Here is a 22,459-nt window from a genome sequence, read left to right as displayed (position 1 = left end):
TCTCCTGGAGAAACTCCAAGTGTCAGGGGGTCCATCGGCCGAGCGGGAGAAACAAACCCTCGAGGCCGAACAGAAGAAGTCCGCCGACTTGGCGACAGAGGTGGCTCGACTTGAAGGCCTGGTCAAGACACGCGACGCAGACGTGAAGCGCGCCAGCAGCCGAAAGAGGCGGGCGATCGCTGATCTGGACAAAATGAAAGTTGAAGTCCGAGCCCTAGATCAGCAGTCTAAGAACCTAGAAGCCCAACTAGCTGCCGAACGGGAAGGGCGCTCGGCTGAACGCACCAAAGCGGAGGTGGACCTGAAAGTTCTTCAAGATTCGCTGATTGCCGCCCGAGCGGCGCTGAGACAATATAAGGAGGGAGAGTCGAGTCGCCTAGCAGCAGCTCGCCAAGAATACCTCAGTTCGGAGCGGTTCGGCGCAAAATTCAGTGGCAACGTCTCTTCAACTTTCCTCGAGGCGGTCAAGGTCACCATGGCGTACTTGAAGAAGGGTGGCCATCTTCCCGAGGAAATGCATATTCCAGCCTCCGACCTGGCAGCCATGATTGATGATATCCCGGACGCCTTCTTTAATTTTGAAGACCCAGAGTGAGGCGAGTTGTTTTAAGTGCTTTCTGTATTTCATCCGCTCAGCGGATGCAAAAATTTTTGTACATGCCGTTCGGCCTCCTTATGTTCCTTTGCTTGCATTTTTTGTTAGCCCTTCATTGTCTCGTTTTAGCGTGTCGCTGCTTATTCGTAGAATCAGTTGGACTCCCCTAACTTCCTACAAAACGGCCGATCGGGTTAACCAATTGACTTGTTTCCTCGGAATCGTTTAGCGCTTGGATATACTAATTGCCTTCAGTGAATGCGAGTGTTGTAAACCGGCGGCCGATCGGCCGATCGCCTTAATCTAGTACTTAAGCGAACATGATCGGCGCGCTCTCGATCTTTTGCGAGCTCGTCGCGTGATTATTTATAGCCGATCGGTGGCTCTCGATGTTTAACGACGGTGCTCGTCGGTCTTCCGCTCGAGGATTTATAGTCGCGGCTCGTCTCTCGATTTTAACGTCGGTGCTCGAGCGGATATTTATAGCGGTCGGCGCGGCTCGATGTTTAACGAAGGTGCTCGTCGGTCTTCCGCTCGGGGATTTATAGACCGCCTCTCGATTTTAACGTCGGTGCTCGACCTGCGGTTATTATAGCCGGTCGGTAGCGGCTCACGATGTTTAACGCGTGCTCGTCGGTCTTCCGCTCGGATTTATAGACGCCGTCTGCCTCGATTTTTACGCGGTGCTCGACGGTAGCGGTTATTATAGCGGTCGGCGGCTCGATCTTTACGACGGTGCTCGTCGGTCTTCCGCTCGGGATTTATAGAGCCGGCCTCTCGATTTTACGTGGTGCTCGGCGGGCATTGTTATTCGTCGATCTTTGCTCGTCTTCCGCTCGATAGGCGCTTCTCGATTTTTAGCGCTCGGTTATTTATAGCCGGTCGGCGTGGCTCTCGATCTTTTTGACGGTGCTCGTCGGTCTTCCGCCGAGATTTATAGCGCGGCTCGTCTCGATTTTAACGTCGTGCTCGGCGGCGCGTTATTATAGCGGTCGTGCGGCTCTCGATCTTTAACGACGGTGCTCGTCGGTCTTCCTTCGAGGATTTATAGACGTCGGCTCGTCTCGATTTTTAACGTTGCTCGACGGTTATTTATAGCCCGGCGGCTCTCGATCTTTAACGACGGTGCTCGCTCGGTCTTCGCTCGGGATTTATAGACGCCGGCTCGCCTCTCGATTTTAACGTCGGTGCTCGACGCCGCGGTTATTTAGCCGGTAGGAGCGGCTCTCGATCTTTAACGGCGGTGCTCGTCGGTCTTCCGCTCGGGGATTTATAGACTCTCCTCTCGATTTTTAACGTCGGTGCTCGACGGTTTTTATAGCCGTCGGCGCGGCTCTCGATCTTTTAACGGTGCTCGTCGGTCTTCCGCTCGAGGATTTATAGACGCGGCTCGTCTCTCGATTTTAACGTCGGTGCTCGACGACGCGGTTATTTAGGTCGGTGCGGCTCTCGATCTTAACGACGGTGCTCGTCGGTCTTCGCCTCGAGGATTTATAGACGCCGGCTCGCTCTCGATTTTAACGTCGGTGCTCCGCGGTTATTATAGCGGTCGGTGCGGCTCTCGATCTTGACGGTGCTCGTCGGTCTTCCGCTCGGAGGTTTATAGACGCCGGGGTTCGTCGATTTTCCGCTCGGTTATTTATAGGCCGGTGCGGCTCTCGATCTTTACGACGGTGCTCGTCGGTCTTCCGCTTGGGATTTATAGACGCGGCTCGTCTCTCGATTTTTAACGCCGGTGCTCGACGGGTTATTTATAGCCGGTAGCGCGCTCTCGATCTTTAGCGGTGCTCGTCGGTCTTCCGCGAGGATTTATAGGCGCGGCTCGTCTCTCGATTTTTAACGTCGGTGCTCGGCGCGGTTATTATAGCCGGTCGGAGCGGCTCTCGATCTTTAACGACGGTGCTCGTCGGTCTTCCGCGCGGTTTAGACGGCGGCTCGTCTCTCGATTTTTAACGTCGGTGCTCGGCGCGGTTATTTATAGCCGGTCGGCGGCTCTCGATCTTTAACGACGGTGCTCGTCGGTCTTCCGCTCGAGGATTTATAGACGCCGGCTCGTCTCGATTTTTAACGTCGGTGCTCGGCGGTATTTAGCGCGGTCGGAGCGGCTCTCGATCTTTAACGACGGTGCTCGTCGGTCTTCCGCTCGGTTTATACCGGCTCGTCTCGATTTTTAACGTCGGTGCTCGGCGGTTTTTTATAGCCGGTCGGCGGGCTCTCGATCTTTAACGACGGTGCTCGTCGGTCTTCCGCTCGGATTTATCGGCTCGTCTCTCGATTTTAACGTCGGTGCTTCGGACGCGGTTATTATTATAGCGGTCGGTGGCTCTCGATCTTTGCAGCGGTGCTCGTCGGTCTTCCGCTCGAGGATTTATAGCCGCCTCGTCTCTCGATTTTTAACGTCGGTGCTCGACGGTGCGGTTATTTATAGCCGGTCGGTGCGGCTCTCGATCTTTAACAGCGGTGCTCGTCGGCTTTCCGCCGGATTATTTATAGGCGCCGCCCGTCTCGATTTTAATGGCGGTGCTCGTCGGCTCGGATATTTATAGCCGGTCGGCGCGTCTCGATTTTTAACGACGGTGCTCGTCGGCTCGGATATTTATAGCCGGTCGGCGACTCTCGATTTTTAACGACGGTGCTCGTCGGCTTTCCGCTCGGATTATTTATAGACGCCGGCCCGTCTCTCGATTTTTAACGACGGTGCTCGTCGGCTCGGATATTTATAGCCGGTCGGCGCGGCTCTCCGGTTTAATGTCTGGGCTAGACGGCTTTAGGGCTAACTCCTTACCAGGTCGAGCGACCTTGGCCTTCCGTTTCGCAGAGGATACCCTGTGCTATCATCCCTCTACTTCCTGCATCGCAAGTGCATAGGCGACCGAGGAGCATATACAGTTACATTTAGCGCACCTTTCACTCAGTGTGGAGAACGTATTCCTGACCGAACGGCTCAGGGTCTGCTTTGTCGAGCATTTTTGCTAAGATAATTTACCGCCGTCCGAACGGTATAGGGCCTTCGACCCATGGTAATGTCTCATTTTCGCTCTTTTGACTCTTCATTTCTGCATTTCAAGCATTCAGTCGAAAAATGAAGTACACCGAGTGATTTACAGTGATACACCTTTCATCCCGCCCGGTAAGGCTGGAGGTGGTTCGCGCTCCACGGTCTATCTAACTGCCGACCGTCCTTGTCCTCCAAATAATACGCGCCCGAGCGGAGCTTTTCGATGACTCTGAAGGGACCGGCCCATGGAGCTTCAAGCTTGCGCCGGCCACCGCAACTTTCTTCAGACAAGATCATGACACGGAATGATCCGGGGATGACGCGCGGTTGTAAGTTTGCTTCATCCGGGCGGTATGCCATCGTACCAGTACGCCGCGCCTCTCCTCTTCTACCAAGTCCGACTCCATGTTTCTTCGTTGGCGTTGTCATCATCGTAGCTCGGATCCGGATTGAATCAACGCCGACTTGATTGGAATGACGGCCTCACCGCCATATACCAAATGGAGCACGTGTGACTCTGTCCCTTCTTTTGGCGTCGTTCGGATGGCCCACAGGCTCGGCACTTCATCCGGCCAACTCCTCCCCAAATGGTCGAGCCGAGTGCGTAGAATACGAGAATTTCCCGGTTGGCGACTTCGGCTTGACCGTTGGCCACGGACGTGAAATGTTGCTCAATGCCGTAGCTCTTGCACCAATCCTCTAACATCTTCCTGTGAACTGCCGCCCGTTGTCGGACACTAGTCGCGAGGGATGCCGAACCGACAAATGAATTTTTAACCATTTGTTCAATAATCTTTGCGGCGGCTCGGCCTCCACCCACTTGGAGAAATAGTCTACCGCCACTAGTAAAAACTTCCTCGCCATCGGAAATGGACCCACAATATCCATTCCCCATTGATCGAGCGGACATGAGATGGTTGATGCCTTCATCTCCTCTGCGGTCGGTGGATGAAGTTATGATATACGGCATGAAAGGCATGTAGATCTTGTCCGAGGCATCTGTTTGTAAGGTTGGCCAAAAGTATCCGCCAAGAGGATCTTCTTGCAATGAGCGCCCGACCTCCGCATGATCCTTGATGTACTTCTTGGAGGATGTAAGCTGAGTCTCGAGCTTACACATTTCAGCAAAGGACGCGAAAAAGCTTTCTTGTAAAGCGATCTCCGATGAGTGTAAACCGACCGGCTCTTCTTCGAGGAGCCGGGCTGCATATTCCTCGGATGGTGTGGTGCCCGAGCGGAGGAATTCTATAATAGGTGTCCTCCAGTCACTTGGAAACGTGAGGCCTTGCGTCCGGTCGACATGCGCTACCGTAGTATTTTTCAATTGGTTCTTTGAAGGCGTTATCGAGCTTCGAAGCTTGGCTAACTCATCTGCTGCCTGGTTCTGGAATCTTCCGAATAAGCACCTCTCGGAAAGCATCTTTGAGTTTTCAAAGGCCTCGGGTAGAGTTTGAGCCGAACACAGTTGATTTCAAAGGTGCCAGAGAGTTGCGGCCAACTGTGAATCCGAATAAAGTGTCACCCGACCGGCTCCCGTGCTGCCTGTGATCCGGCTATAAGGGCCTCATACTCTGCCTCATTGTTAGTAGCTTTGTAATCCAGCCGGACGGATAGGTGCATCTTTTCTTCCTGAGGTGAGAGTAGTACTATTCCGATCCCACTTCCGAGCCGAGTGGAGGATCCATCCACATATATTCTCCACATAGCTTCCGGCTCAAGCCTTTGCACTTCGGTCACAAAATCAGCCAAGGATTGGGCTTTAATCGCCGAGCGGGGCTGATATTGGATGTCAAATTCACTTAATTCTGTCGTCCACTTGATAAGCCGTCCGGACGCTTCTGGATTCAACAGCACTCTTCCAAGTGGACTGTTCGTCCGGACAATAATGGTATGAGCCAAGAAATACGGTCGCAGGCGCCGAGCGGCTAGAACTAAAGCAAAGGCCAACTTCTCGAGCCCAGTGTAACGAGATTCAGCATCTTTTAAAATGTGGCTTAGAAAATACACCGGCTGTTCTTCGCCGTTCGCCCTCACAAGTGCTGAGCCTACAGCATGCTCAGTTGACGACAGATACATATAAAGTGACTCACCCCCGACCGGCTTGGCTAACACTGGTAGAGAATTAAGATATGTCTTCAACTCTTCAAATGCTCGGTCACATTCTCCATCCCACTGGAATTTAGTAGCCTTGCGCAGGATCTTGAAGAATGGCAGGCTCCGGTCGGCGGTTCTGGAGATGAATCTCGATAGAGCAGTTATCCGACCGGTCAACCTTTGCACTTCTCTTGTATTTCTTGGGGGCGGCATGTCTTGCAGTGCTTTAATCTTGCTGGGATTTGCTTCAATTCCCCGCTCGGTCACTATATACCCCAAGAAACGCCCTCCTTTGGCTCCGAACAGGCACTTTTGGGGATTTAGTTTGACTCCATATTTGCGCAGCGTTCGGAAGGTTTCTTCCATTTCCTTGAAAAGATCGGCCGCTCGGGCGGATTTGATAAGAATGTCGTCCACATAAACTTCCAGATTCCTCCCGATCTGCTCCTTGAACACCTTGTTCATCAAGCGTTGATAGGTGGCTCCGGCATTCTTCAATCCGAACGGCATCACGTTGTAACAATATGTGCCGTCAGCAGTTACGAAGCTTACTTTTTCTTGATCTTCCCGGGCGAGCGGTACTTGATGATATCCTTGGTAAGCGTCAAGCATGCAAATTAGTTCGCAGCCGGCCGTGGAGTCCACCAGCTGATCTATCCGGGGCAGAGGATAAAAATCCTTGGGGCATGCCTTGTTCAAATCTCGAAAGTTGATGCAGACCCTCCACCTTGGAGACCAAGACTACGTTGGCCAGCCACTCGGGAACCGCACCTCGCGTATGTGGCGGCCTTGAAGTTTTTCCACCTCCGCCCGAATGGCATTCTGCTCGGCGCTAAAGTCCCTTTTTCTCTGCTTCCCGAGCGTCCGGTCGGACATGCAATTCATGCTGCGCTAGGCTTGGGGAAATTTCGGGTAATTCATGTGTCGCCTGACGAAGACATCATGATTTCGTTGGAGGCATTGAATCAGCTTCTCCTTCGTTCTTTCTCCGGATCGAGGCGATAAAGTCGTGGCCTCCGATCGGTCGGATGGATCTGGACTTCCTCCTTTTCATCATAAATTAAAGCAGGAGGTTTCTCGGTTATGGCGTGTACCTCAATTCGGGGAGCGGCTTCTGCTCGGATCATCTCTATATAGCACCGCCGAGCTGCTAGCTGATCTCCCGCACTTCTCCTACTTTGTCCTCCACGGGAAACTTATCTTTTGGTGGAAGGTTGAGACAACCGCTGGAATTCGCCGAGCGCCCAAAATGACGTTGTAGGATGAGGAGAGTCGACCACCACAAGTTTATTGTCCTTGTCCTTGGCGGCTCTTCTCCCGGTGAGGTGGCTAGCGGTTGTCCGACCGCTGAACTCGTTGCCGTAAACCCGTAGGCGGGTCACATGCTCGGCTCGATCTATTTGCGGTGATCGAACGCCTTCTTGAATATGATGTTGACCGAGCTCCTGTGTCAACAAATATGGTGAATGGTGTAATTTGCTATTACCGCTTTAATGAAGCGTCGTCATGGGGCACTTCTACTCCTTCTAAATCTCCGGCCAAAGTAATTTCGGTCCACTTGCCCGCTCTTGGCTCAAAGCCGCGTGGATCTGCGGTGCCGACGCCCGCCTTTCGGCTCGGTTGGAGTCTCCTCCGGTCGGCCCTCCGGCAATAGATCTCGCCCGGGAAGTATTGCTCTGTTTTCCTCCTCCAGCGGCGGCCGAGACCGTTCTCGACGCCCGCGATTCTCCGTCTTGGGATCGGTGCCGATCGGGCGTCCGGTGATGTCGCCTCTCGGTGCGAGTGCAGTCATAGGTCCTTTGTCTTACATCGATGGGAGGAGACCGCTCGCTCTCACGGGCATGGGATTAGTCAAGGAAGACTTGACAATCCCTCGTGTTGTGCGATCCGTCGGTGGAGGAGGAGCAGAGGGTCCACTTCTTCGGTTTGGGCGGCGCAGCCACTTCTTATGCGTGCGATCGGCGTGAGGATCGAATTGCCCTCGGTCCTCTGGGTGGCTGATGGGGTGTCTTGTTTCCGCTCGGAACATTCGGCTGGTCCTTTTTCCGAGCGGCTTGCGCTTCTTCCACATTTATATATTCGTTGATGCAACATGTGATCATAATATCGGGCGGCTTTCGGATGAGTGATCGGAAGAAGTCACCATCTACCAGGCCTTGTGTGAGGCGTTCATCATCCGATGTGGCCGTTGGGATATCCATTGCCACTTGGTTGAATCGTTGGATGTAAGCGTGATTCCTTTGGATCTTGCTTGATGGCGAACAGGCTGACACCTTCTATGGTTGCTAGCAAAGTGGTGGAGGAAGGCCGTTCGAAATCCTTGAAGCTTGTGATAGATCCGTTCGACAACGGAACCACCGTTGAGCCGATCCGAGTGTGGTAAGAAAGACGCGGCATTTCACTCCATCGGTGTATTGATGGAGCGTGGCGTGTTATCAACCCAGATGATCATCCGGGTCCGTTGTTCCGTTGTACTCGCCGATCGTCGGAGGCACGTAGTGCTTGGGCGGAGGGTCTCGTAGAATAGCCTCCGAAAATGCGGTTGGCCGCTCGGAGATGAATCCGCGGGAGCCTTACCTTTTACTCATCCGCCTTGGTATTTCGTCAGAAGAAGAACCTCTATCTCTTGATGGTGCGAAATAAGGCCGGTGAAATGCGACGGTGGTGGAGGTGCTTCTCGCCACCGACGAGATGTCGCTTGTTGCTCCAGCCGTTCGCTACTTTTGTTCAACAAGTTTGGCGGCCCTTATCTCGACCAGGCGTCGAGCTCTTCCCTCAGGCGTCACGTGTTTTGTCGTCCGGCCGTCCATTGTTACCGATCGGATGCGGGGCGTTCCACGGCGCCAATTTGATCCTGTCAACTAGGAGTCACCGGACGCTGGGCGTGGCGCCCTCGGATCCTTAGTGCTCGGCGAACACCGAGCCAGGAGGGTGTCCCGGCGGCCCTCGACGCTCAAGTCAGGCGAAACAAAGAAGTGGCTTCAGAGATTCAGACCAGCGTACCTCCGGTGAAGAAATGGAGGCCTTATATAGAACTATCGAAAGAGCCCAGCACGTCAATCGAAGCGGTCATCTGCTGAACCATACCAAGTATGGGCTGTCAAGACATATGAGACCATCACTCGATCCACCTCTCACGATGTGGCGAGATCTTCCATCGTGCAATCTGTGTACGGCCTTATCATGCGTGCCTTCTCGACATCCCATATCTCGAGACAAGCGCATAGGCCGCTCGACTACCTTTGTACCCTCGCCCTTATCTTGGCCGAGCGGACCACCCGCTCGGCCCTTAGGTCCCAGCCGAGCGGACTCCTGCTCGGCCCTTAGATCCTCCTGCCTTGGCGTCAGAAACCCAAGCCCTTGGATGGGTTATCTATAGCTCCGCTCGGACCATTATCCGTTGGGCCAGCCCTCCATTCTTACCGCCGGATCAGTAGGCTAGCATAGTTAAAATTCCTCATTTATAAATAACTAAGTGGGAGAGGGATTTTTAAGTAAATCCCATGGTCTCCATTACTGGTTTGTAAGTGATGCAAACAAGCTTGCGCGTTGCTCTGAGTGCCTTCCTCCATAACGGATGAGCTTGTTTGTGGATCACTAGAACAGACTTCCATTTTTGGATGACTATAGGAAGTTAATTAAGAGCGTGTGATCTTCCCCAACGGAAGGGGCATAATCTTATTAATAGACTTAGTATCAAGTAATGGTATACACTTAGACACATCTAATAGTATCCTCCCCATCGGAGTCACTGCTATTATTTGTGCGACCAAATGATATCAACTATTAATTTTATTTGTCAAAAAGTTAGGTTGACAAGATAATAAAATTAATGGGTTAAAACCCTCCTTTTACAAATGTTGAATTTGTATACGTCCACACTAACGTGGCATACAAAATTCACGGTGTTTGAGGTGTTGGTGAATTTAAATAATATTGTTTGAGGAATCAATATTTTTTTAAATTCAAAAGTTTTTGACCAAATATTTGATCAAAGACAGATCAACTATTAATTTTATTCGTCATCAAGTAAAGTTGACGAGATAATAAAATTAATGGATAAAATCTCCTCTTTGATTTTGTATACGTCCACACTAACGTGGCATACAAAATTCATGGGGATTTTTAAGGAGTTGATCTTGACCAAGTATTTTTGTGATTCTTAGGATTTAAATATTTGTCAATCCCCTAATAGTCATACTATAGAAAAGGCTTAGTAGTCCCAATTGTAATGATTGGAAATAGGACTTGGACATTAAGGTAGACTGTCTTCTTAGAACTAAGAACAACATAGGTGTAGGTAATTCATTAGTTGAAACATGTTTAGTGGTGTTATCTACCAGAACCTGGAGTGTAGATACAAGATGCCATTAGTCATGTCTGCAATTCATTGCAGGGTTCCAGGAAACCCGACAACTAAATGAAAGATAAATCACCGTCCACATGGGCACTACTGTAAAAGTGGTAACTGTTGCAGTGGGAGATGTTTATCTTTTGATAAGAATAAAACATGGATTTTTGAGTAATTGTCTTTACGCACTAAGTTTAGAAAGAACTAGTTTTCAGTTTCTAAACTATTCAAAGAACTTGATATTCTGCCTCTTTTAATAACAAAGTTGTTATTAAGAAAAAGAGGGAAGTTATCTGTTCTGGTACGTTGGTTGGCAATTTATAAATCCAATAACTCTCATGATGCAACAAATGGAAATTAGTAACACATCTTCTAACTTTAAGAGGAAGTAACCTTCGGAAATGAACTAATTATATCTTTGGCATCTAAAGCTAGGTTATATTAACTTGAGTAGGATTCATCGGTAGCTGATGAACTTTTGGGTTCATTAGTAGTGGAAATCTTTCCAACCTGCGAGTCTTACTTGGAAGGAAAAATAACCAAGAGAAGCTTTTAAGTCTAAGGGGTATGGAGTCCAAGATATGTTGAAATTGGTTCATTCTGATTTGTGTGATCCTATGACTATCCAGACAAGAGGTAGTATTGAATATTTCGTCTATTTTATTGACAACTATTCAAGATACAAATAAATTTACTTAATGTACCACAAGACTAAGTACTTTGATTAGTTCAAAGAGTACTAGGCTGATGTGGAGAAACAACAAAGTAAAAAGACACTATGGTGAGATCATAGTGGCAAGTACCTCTTGGGAGAATTTAGGAGTCACTTATCAGAAGTAGGGATTCAATCCCAACTAACTGCATCTGGTACACCCCAACAGAATGGTGCAGTAGAAAGAAGGTAAAGGACTCTTATGGAATAATTAGATAAATGATGAGTTATTCAGAGAATTACCAAGTTTGTTTTAAGGATAAAACTCTGAAAACGAAAGTGAACATAGTACCTTCCAAGTTAGAACTCTCTACTCATATAGAATTGCTGAATAGGCGTAAGCCTATTTTGAAGCATAATCGGATTCGGGTAATCCAGCACATATGTTAAAGAGAGATAATGATAAGTTGGATAGAAGTTCACTTGTTTGTAAGTTATCCTAGATAAACAAAAGTAAGTTTATAGTCTTAAAAATCAGAAGGTCATTGTTAGCATCAATGACTGATTTTAAAAGGACTATATAATGAACCACGTGCTCATAAGTAAATTTGTTCTTAAGGAAATAATAAAAGACATGTCTAATCTAGTACCAACTGTACAAGATGAGATACCACAAGAAAACTGCAACACGTATCACAAATGATACACAATTGCAGAAAATGTCTTGTCGTAGTGGGAGGGTTGTTAAGCAACCTTAAAAGATTCATGTTTTGGGAGAGTTTTTGAACTCGATCCCTGAAGGACATGAACCTGATCTCCGGACATATGACGAAGCACTCCAAGATAAATATGCAGCATCTTGGCAAAAAGTAATGAATAATAGAATTAGAATATATGTATTCTAATAAAATCTGGAAGCTTGTAGAACCACCAAGTGGTGTAAAAGCCTTTGGGTGTAAAAGGTCTATAATAGGAAAAGAGGGATAGACAGGGAGGTAGAAACCTTCAAAGCAAGGCTTGATGAAAAGGAAACTTTTTTCACTGGTAGCCATGCTTAAGTCTATCCGGATTCTTTTATCTATTTGGCAAGTGGATGTCAAGACAGCATTCCTTAATGGAAGTCTTGAAGAAAGCATCCATATAAAGCAACCAGAAGGGTTCATTGCAAAGGGCTAAGAGCATCTTGTGTAAAGCTCAATCAGTCTATGGACTGAGGCAAAGCTTCAAGGTCTTGGAACATCCGGTTTATCAAAGTAATTCAGACCTATGGATTTATTTAGTAACCGGATAAGTCTTGTGTATACAAAAGGTGTGATCGAAGCGTGGTGGTATTTCTTGTACTATACGTAGATAACATTTTTGGTAGTTGGAAACAATATCAAAATGTTGTCAGAAGTAAGGGTATGGTTGTCCAAACAATTCTATATAAAGGACTTGGGAGAATGAATATATTCTTGAGATCAAAGTAATAAGGGATCGCAAGAAAAGAATATTTTACTTATCCCAAGCTTCATACATCGGAAAAATCCTTGCTCGTTTTAAAGCATGCAAAACTCCAAGAAAGGTTTCTTACCTTTTCAGGATGGAGTAACTTTATCTAAAGATATGTCTCTGTAGACATCAAAGGAGATAAAGGAAATAAAGGCAGTTCTTTATACTTCGGCTGTCGGAAGCCTAATGAATGCTATGCATGAGATAAGAAATCTGTTTTGCCAAGGGCATAGTTGGCAGATATCAAAATAACTCTGGACAAGGACAGTGGACTGCAGTAAAGCATATATTGAAGTACCTTAGAGACACTAGAGATTATATGCTAGCTTACAAGGCAGTTAATTTGGTCCTTGTGGGTTGCATGGATTTTGACTTCCAATCGGATAGGGACAATAATAAGTCAACCTCGGGGTTTTGTGTTTACTTTAGGAGGTAAAGTCATAACTATGGAAGAGTGATAAGCATAGGTATTTTTCTGGACTCCACCATAGAAGTTTAGTATATGGCAAGCCTCTGAGGTAGCCATAAAAGCTAAATGACTCAATAACCTCAAGATAGACTTAGATATGATTTCGGGTTTGTCCAAAGATTATTACAATTTATTGTAATAATATTGGTGCAGTAGCAAACTCGAAGAAACTATAAGTCTATAAAGGCAAGTAAACATAATAGAGCGCAAGTACCACCCAATACGAGAAATCGTATAAACGAGGAGAAGTTGTTGCTGCCTAGAATGCATCAGATGATGACCTATAGATCTTTTCATTAAGGTCCTTAAGGAAAGAGCTTTTGATGGACATGTTGAAGGGTTGGGAATCAGATGTATGGCAGCAGATATGGCAGCTTAGTCTTTTAGTATAAGTGGGAGATTGTTAGAGTGTATACTAAAAGCCTAGCTTTTGGTATAAACATTTATCTAGAAATAAGAATCACATTGGTCAAATGTCTACATTTATGATAAATGTAGTTGTTCAATTAATTTATATTGTAGATAACATGGTGTGTGGTGTCACACACAGAGGATCATGTTATAAATTATAAACAGTAGCTCACGACCATAATGGAAAGGAACAAACCATTGGAAGGTCGTAGTGTAATTAGGTATTAGTATATCTTAACTATATAATTACACTAGTACACTTAGAGTGTATTGAGTAGGACCATTAGAGGTCGTTTCTTTTATACTGACTTTATAAAGAAACAAAGACCTCAGGTATTATGGAAGTGTGTGCTCTTAATCCTAATATAATAACAAGCACATATATTTGATATTTATTTCTTTAATTTATCAATGGGTGAGATTTAGTTCGATGAATCAATAAGCCCGATAAGTTGGGAAATGATATCACTTATAGTGTGTGTTGTTGATTATAGAAGGAAACTGTGTCCTAGTGATCTAGGTTGAGAATGTCCCCAAGAGGAGCTCATAAGGATTGTCATGTTAAACCCTGCAGGTGGACTTAGTCCGACATGACGATGAAGTTGAGTGGTACTACTCTTGGACTAAGATATTAATTAAATGAGTTGTCAGTAACTCACTTAATTAGTGGGCATTCGATATCTTAAACACAGGGAGACTAACACACTCATAATAAGGAGCCCAAAAATGTAATTTGGGATTGGTGCGGTACTTTAATAATAGTTCTCTAGTGGAATGAATTATTATTGATAAAATTAAGTTGTGTGTTCGGGGCGAACACGGGATGCTTAATTTTATCGGAAGACCAAAACCAATTCCTCCTCTCGGTCTCTATCGTAGCCTCTTATTTATAGAGTACTATACCCACCTTCTATACCCACCAATATGGGGGCCGGCCAAGCTAGCTTGGGAACCAAGCTAGGGCCGGCCTAGGTATAAATTTGGGTGGCCGACCCTAGCTTGAACCCAAGCTAGTGGGGGCCGGCCAAATTAAATTAAAAAAAATTTAATTTTAATTTTTATTATGTGGAAGAAATAATTTATTAAAGAAAATTGAAATTAAAATATCTCTCTTGTAAAAGATTTACAAAAGATTAAAGAAAGAGATTTGATCTCTTTCCTTATTTGTAGAATGGTGAGATATTTTATTTTCTCTTTAAAATTATTCACATGTTGTAAAATTAAAATTATGGAAATTTCTTTTTATCAACCATGAAGAGATTTTTGAAGAGAAATTTTAATTTTAAAATTTCCGGAAACAAATTATGAAGTTTTAATTGTTGATTGAAACTTGTCCAATTTGTTCTTCATGATGTGGCCGGCCACTTGAGTTTAATTGGGGAAATTTTATTTTATTTTTCTCAATTAAATCATGTCAAGGAAATTAAGGAAATTTTATTACAATTAAATTTCCTAATTTGCCTAGGCCAAGGAATATAAAAGAAGGGGTGAGGGTGCCTTCAAGAGACACAACCTCTATTATTTTCTCTCCCTCTTTTGTTCCTTGGTGTGGCCGGCCATCCTTTCCCTCTCTTCCTCTTGTGGTGGCCGAACCCCTCTCTTTCATTGGAGCTCTTGTGGTGGCCGGATACTACTTGGAGAAGAAGAAGAAGAAGGAGAGGAAGCGAGCATCTCTTGGAGCTTGGTTAGTGTTTTGATTTTCTTCCTTGGTGAAGCTTCTTTATTTGTGGCCGAACCTAGCTAGGAGGAGAAGAAGGTGGTTGGTGGTTTCTCATCTCGGAAGATCGTTGCCCACACAACGTCCGAGGTTAGAAGAGGAATACGATAGAAGATCAAGAGGTCTTTCTAGAAGGTATAACTAGTAGTTTTTCCTTTTCCGCATCATACTAATTATTTATGGAAATAATACCAAATACAAGAGGCTTACGATTCTAGAATTTTGAATATGTTTTTCGATGTTGTGTTCTTTTATTTTTTCTTTTCCTTGTGATTTGATTGTTCTTTTCGGTTAACCTAAAGTTATTTTAGGAAATTAAATATTAGCTTTCTATAAAAGGTTTTGTCTAGTCGGTGGTGGTTGCTCCCATATCCAAGAAGGCCATGTGCCTCGCCACGTCAGTACTGGGAACCGATTATAGAAATTAATATTTAATGGAATTAATAACTTAAGGTGATTTGGGTCGAACGTGTTAAGTTCCGCAGGAGACCCAAGTCAAAACCTAAAAGAACAAATAGATTAAGTTTTGGATCAAACGTGTTAAGTTCCGCAGGCGATCCAAAATTTAATTTAAAAGAACACATGGTAGCTAGGAAAAGGTTCAGACCTTTGTACAAAATTTTTGTACAGTGGAACCTCTAGGCTTTCCGAGTAGCAACCAACACTGACATATGTCAAGCATTGAAGAGGGGTAATTTAAAGGGAGGGGGGTGTTTTGACAAGTGTCAATGGTTGGAGAATGACGAATTTAAATGGAGGGAGTGTTTTGACAGGTGTCAATGGTTGGAGGATCGGTATTTTAAAAAGGGTGAGAGATTCTGACATGTGTTATATGTCAATGGTTGGAGGGATGGATGATTTAAAGGGAGAGAAGATTATGACATGTGCTAATAGTTCGATGCGGGTAATTTAAGTGTCAAATTAGGAATGTAATTTAAAGAAAGGAGTAATTTAAAAATTATATAAAATAAAAAAATTAAAAAATTTGATAAAAAAAAATAATAAACAAAATTTATTAAAGAAATAAAACTAAATAAATATTAAAAAAATAAAAAAATAATAAATAAAATTAATTAAAAATAAAACTAAATAAAAATTAAATAAAATTAAAAAAAATATAAGTATTAATGAAAAATAATAAACAAAATTAATTAAAAAATAAAACTAAATAAAACTAAATAAAATTAAAAATATATATAAATATTAATGAAAATAATAAATAAAATTGATTAAAAATTTAAACTAAATAAAAATTTTAAAATATATAAACTAAATAAAAATTTTAAAATATATAAGTATGTATGAAAAAAATTAAAAATAAAATTAATTTTAAAAATAAAACTAAATAAAATTAAACTAAATAAAAATTTAAAAATATATAAGTATGAATAAAAAAAATTAAAAATAAAATTAATTAAAAATAAAAAATAAAATTAATTAAAAATTAAAAATATATAAGTATGAATTAAAAAAATTAAAATTAAAATTAAAAAATTAAAAAAAAACAAAAAAAGATAGAGGGTAGAATCGTCATTTGCAGGGGGAGAGAGAGAGGGGGGGGGAGCAATTTGCATCAAAATAATTGATGATTGATTATAAATTTCATTCGATTAATTAGAAAATTAATACGAGCACCAAAAAAATACTAATTTAGCAATGAATTTTAATATAAAAAATATTATAAATTAATAATAAAATTTATGATAAAAAATTTTATCTCTAAATTAGTAACAAAAATATTTTGTTGAAATATTTGTCACTAAGAATAAATTTGTCAATAAATTCATCACAAATTTATGATGAATATTTAATTCGTCATCAAATGGATGATGAATTCTGAATTTGTAGTCAAATTTAAAGATCAGACGAGACTTCAAATTAGCAACGAATATGAATTTCATCATCAAATTTAAACATCAAGCAGGATTTCAAATTTGTTGACGAATATGAATTTCATCGCAAATTTAGCAATGAATATGAATTTTGTCGCCAAATTGATGATGAATATAGAATTCATTGTCAAATTGACAATGAATAATAATTTGTCGCCAAAAACCCTAACTTAACCCTTCGGCTCCCTCCCTCATGTTGGGACACTTCGAAGCTATGGGTGAATAGCTCTCTCGCTTCGAATGATAATGATTTGCAGCGGAATACTTGAAGCAAGTTCCTCCAATACTAATAAAATGAATTTACTTGTTATCCACCTCAAACGAGGTAACTAATCCAAGGATCTGACCATCTCTCGCACATCCACTATCAAAACACTCATTCTCGGAAACACTCCGGAGGTGGAGAAATCGCGTACAAGCTCTTAACAAGAATACAATACATAAAAGAAGTAAATACAAGAATATAAATGGAAAACCTCTTCTTGCTTGATTTCTTGTAGCTTGTAAACACCTCTTGAACCTTGGAAGTGTAGCAACACTTGCTTCCAAGAAGCTTCAAGAACGGACGGTGAAGAGTGGAGAAATCGACGAGAGCGCTGATAAAACAATGTCGACCAAACCCTTTTCTTGGTGCCTTAATCGCTTAAGATTTTCCCTTAAGTGATTTCACCTCTGCAACCTGCTTAAAATGGCTAAATTTTCCAGCTTAATCAACTACCCAAGTCGATTAAGTCTTGTCGAATCAATTAGCTAGATCGATTCAACAACATTATGTTCGATCACGAGAAATGTCGTAAGTGATTAAGCCTTCTTTCTTAATCGCTTACCGTAGCTTTTGTTTCCTCCTAGAAATATCTTAATCGATTATGTAGGATCGATGCTTGCTAGAGAGCAGGAGAGGAGGGGCTCGTGTCTTTTTCACTCGTTTCAGAAAATACAGAATTATGCAGCGGAATAAAGAACAAGTAAAACAAAGCTAACACCTTTGGTTTTACTTGGTTCGGAGCATGTGATAACTCCTACTCCAAGGCCCGCGATCGTTAATCACTTTCATTGGGAAATCACTAATAGTTCGAACAAAGATTACAAATTTGAAGAACAACAACAATATAATAAAGTTACCGACAACACTAGAAACAAAAGTCATTCGTCGATTGTCGAAGTAGCATAGAAGAGAGCAATAGTTGTTCGTTCTTGATCTTAGAATGCCATTTTTCTGTTCTTCTGAAGCTGCTGGTTGACCCTTCTTTATAGCCGAGCTAAACCTGATCTAGATTCACTAATCTCGGGATCAGTCTTTGACTCGACGCTTATCCGTTAACCGATCCTACTGTTCGGCCGATTGATCCTGCTTGAATCGGCCCGACTTCCAGTCCAAGTGCTGCTGCTTGGATAAGTCCTCGTTCGGTCGATCGATCCCACTGTTTGGTCGACCGATCCAGTTGACCTCACTGGCTTATCTGACCCGATCAACTCAGTCCGAAGCTAATCCACTGTTCGGTCGACTGGACCACAAGTTTGGTTGACCAATCTTCGGTTGAACCCTATCAGCTGGTTGGAAATCTACTATGCTTGCTTTGAGGTTCGGTCAACTGATCCCTGATTCGGTCGACCGATCAAGGCTGAAACTTCAACCTATAAAATGTTAGTTTCTTTGCAAAATAGAGTTAGACAAATAGCAACAGACCGACGCCTACTATTCCCTCTTAGGAGAACACACCCTCACCTACTCCTCTCAGGAGAGTTACCTTTTGCCAGACCAGCCCTTTAGACTAATTGAATTTTTGCTCAGCGCCCGAGATTTCAAGTCTTCATGCAAGGCGTCCGCTCCATGACCCGTCCAGACTTCCACCTAGTCCGCAACCACCAGAATTTTCACCTAGAGTCCCTGACTCTAGGATTTCGCCCAAAGTACATGACCCGCCAAGACTTTCCAGAACCTAGGGTTACCATCTCCTAGGACCTAGGGTTACCTCCCCTAGGGTTTTCCACCTGCCTAGAATTCACTAGGATTTTTACCTAAGTATACTTAGGACTTTCTTACACATTTGGTTCAACACTTGTTAGATCATAAGACAACTTAACTTTGAACTTTTTGTCATTATCAAAACTCATGTTTGATCATTTGGTGCTCCCTGCATCAACAATCTCCTCCTTTTTTTATTATGACAACCTGGTTCAAAATTTAAGTAAACACATATAGTATTTTCAAAGAAAAAACATAGCAATTTTCATACTAAAACAATTTTACACTAAATCAATTTTAGCTCCTCCCCTTTATTTATCACTCCCCCTTAACTTTTGACTAACCATTCTCTCCTCCTTTGTCATATTCAAAAAATAATTTAGGGAAGAAAAAATACTTAATTTCAAAATCTAATATTTTGGCAATGAGAAAAAATAAATTGCAAGTAGGGAGTTTAACATAGCTAAAAACTGTGAAAAATCTTTTGAAAAATACTTAAGTTTTAGAAGGCTAAAAACATAGTTTTCAAAAATTTATAGCTTTTAATTTATACACCTTAGCCTTTTTCTAAAGCTTTGAAGGAATATGTAAGGTTTTGAGAAAGGACTTAATGTAATAATTGTAATAGAACTAATTACGCTAATACAGTAATCTATAATTGCACCAATAAATGAACGAGCATGCAATAAACTTTAATAACAGTAAGGGTTAAGAAATTGTGTATCTCCGGTCGAAGCGTCGGACGTGCCGACTGTCTTTAGAGAATTGATTGCCGCCCACGGTGCAGAGGCTCTCCAGCAAAATCCTCCCAAGATCCGACAACCGCTCGCGTCGCTCGTAGGTGCACTCCAAAATGAGCGCCGCACTCGGACTCAACCTCAGATCACGAACCAAGCCTCAGAACTCAAAACAAGGGGAGAGAAGAAGAAGCTGAAGGCAGAAGATATGCTTTGCTTCGGTGTGTTTTTTCAGAAGGAACGGAGGAAGTGTATTTATACACTTCGAAACAGCGCACGCACCAAAGTGTACGTCGCTTTGCTCCTTCACGCGAACAGAACCGCGTCTCTTCGTTCACGCGGACAGAAACAGTGCGTCGCGCTGTTTTGATTCCTCACGCGGCGCGGAAAAAGGACCGAACCGGAATAGATAAATCAGGCAACAAAACCGAATGGAATGAACCAAACTGGACTGGCAAAAACAGACCGGGCCGCCCGTAAGCGCGAGGCCCACGAGCTGGGGATTTGCACCCCCCCTGCGCGCGATAATCGCGTACGTGACGCTCGGTTTATGGATTTCCGGCTCGAACCCCCCAAATCCATTCGATTTGGGCTTGGCTCGCGCATGCGTGTAGGCCCCCTTATCATTGCTAAGCAAGGATGGAAGGATTCTATATATAAGGCCTTCCAAAGTTCTTAGCTTGGCAATGTGAGACTAAAAACTAAAGGGAAGGGAATAGTTTGAATTACAATTCAACAATCCCCCACTAATTCAAATTATTTTAGAAGAAAAGAAAGATATGTTCTGAGGCTTGGTCGCAATGAGCTTTCAGTGAAAATACCTTCCGGTTTGAATTTTCACCTAAGTACACCAATCTTATTCACATAGGTTTGAAGAGAACTGAGTCTTGATCTTAAACCTTTTATATGTGAAGATCAATTGGTAACAACTAATCACTGGCGACGGTTGAATCCTTCTGGGTTGGTGCATTACGGCCATGCCACCGAATCTTGTTTCATAAGTGCTAAGGAGAGTTGCCTAGACCCCCCACACTGCGGCCTCACAGTTACACTTACATAGGTGAGTTCTCCAAGGATGTACTGCAAGCATCCTGTCATTAAGACCTTGAACTCATTAAGAGCTCCTAAGCTCATCCTTACTAGCAGTCAAGCATCTATCCAGGGAAGAGACTATGAGATTGCATCTCAATCAATTTGATGCTTACGTTTCACCCTTATAGCTTGTTTATAACACATTGAACCTACTTTTTGGGATCTCCAATCAGATAGGTTGGGTTGTCGCTATAGATGAAACCAGGACAGGCCTCAGTCCCATTCCTTTACTGGATCTCTTGATTTTCTCAGAATCAAGTCCTTTAGTGAGTGGGTCAGCAATATTGTCTTTTGAACTTACAAAGTCCAATGACACCACTCCAAGAGACACTAGCTCACGAATAGACTTTAATCTTATTCGTACATGTCTCTTCTGTTTCTGGTTATACTTGGAGCTTCTAATCTGAGCTATTGTTGTTTGATTATCACAGTGTATTGAAATTGAAGGTATTGGCTTCATCATCAAGGGAATTTCAAAAAGAAGACCCTTAAGCCAATCAGCTTCAGTTACTGTGGTATCCAAAGCACACAATTCTGCCTCAGATGTAGACCGGGTTATAATCGTCTGTTTAACAGACCTCCAAGCAACTGCACCGCCTCCAAGTGTAAAGACATAACCAGTAACGCCTTTACACTCAGCAGTGTCAGCTATCCAACTGGCATCACTATATCCCTCCAGGACTGCAGGGAATCTCCCATACCACAAGCCCAAGGATATAGTGCCTTTCAGATATCTGAGTACTCTATCTAATGCATCCCAATGCGTTCTGTCCAGACAGCTAGTAAACCTGCTCAATTTCGATATAGCAAAAGAAATATCAGGTCTAGAACAATTTGCTTAATACATTAGACTACCTATTATTTGTGAGTATCTTAATTGAGACACTGCCACACCACTCTTATTCTTGTGGAGAGTTTTTGAAGGATCATAGGGTGTGACTACAGATTTAACTTGGCTATAGCCATATTTCTCTAATACTCTCTCAATATAAAGTGATTGAGAAATTGTTATTCCATCAGTTGAACGAGTCAATTTCAGCCCTAAAATCATATCAGCACAACCCATATCCTTCATATCAAACTTACCACTTAAGAGGGTCTTAGTCTCATTAATAATAGAAATGTTAGAACCAAACAGTAGAATATTATCTACATACAAACATAAGATAATACAATTATCACCATTCATTTTAGCATACACACATTTATCAGAGTCATTCATTTCAAAGCCAAATGATAACATAGCTCTATCAAATTTTTCGTGCCACTGCTTTGGGGCTTGCTTCAAACCATAAAGAGATTTGACTAACCTACAGACTTTGTTCTCATTTCCAGAAACTACATATCCCTCTGGTTGATCCATATATATCTCTTCTTCAAGATCTCCATTAAGGAATGCCGTTTTGACATCCATTTGATGGACCTCAAGATGATATATGGACGACAATGATATTAACACTCGGATTGTAGTAATTCTGGTAACAGGAGAATAAGTGTCAAAATGGTCAATCCCTTCTTTCTGTTTGAATCCCTTAGCAACTAGGCGGGCTTTGAATTTATCTACTAACCCATCAGGTTTTAGTTTTCTTTTAAACACCCATTTTCATCCTATAGTGTTACACCCAGGAGGTAAATCTACCAACTCCCAAGTGGCATTAGAGATAATAGAGTCCATTTCACTTTTAATGACCTCTTTCCAGTGCTTAGCTTCAGGAGAAGTCATAGCATCTCTATATGTCACAGGGTCACCTTCTATATTATAAGTGATAAAGTCCTGGCCTAAATCTGTAGACACACGTTGCCTCTTGCTCCTTCTCAGTTCTGTATACTCACTAGATTCATCTAGTCTAGAGTGACTTGAGGAAGGTGTACCCACTACGGATAATGGGACCTCTACGGAAGAAGGCTCATTTCTAGTAGAAATACTAGATTGAGGTGTTCTCGTCTTCATAGGAAATATATCCTCAAAAAATGTAGCATCGCGAAGTTCTACA

Source organism: Zingiber officinale, chromosome 4B (genome assembly GCF_018446385.1).
Source record: "Zingiber officinale cultivar Zhangliang chromosome 4B, Zo_v1.1, whole genome shotgun sequence".
Classification (NCBI taxonomy): Eukaryota; Viridiplantae; Streptophyta; class Magnoliopsida; order Zingiberales; family Zingiberaceae; genus Zingiber; species Zingiber officinale.
This window is presented reverse-complemented; position numbering follows the sequence as displayed.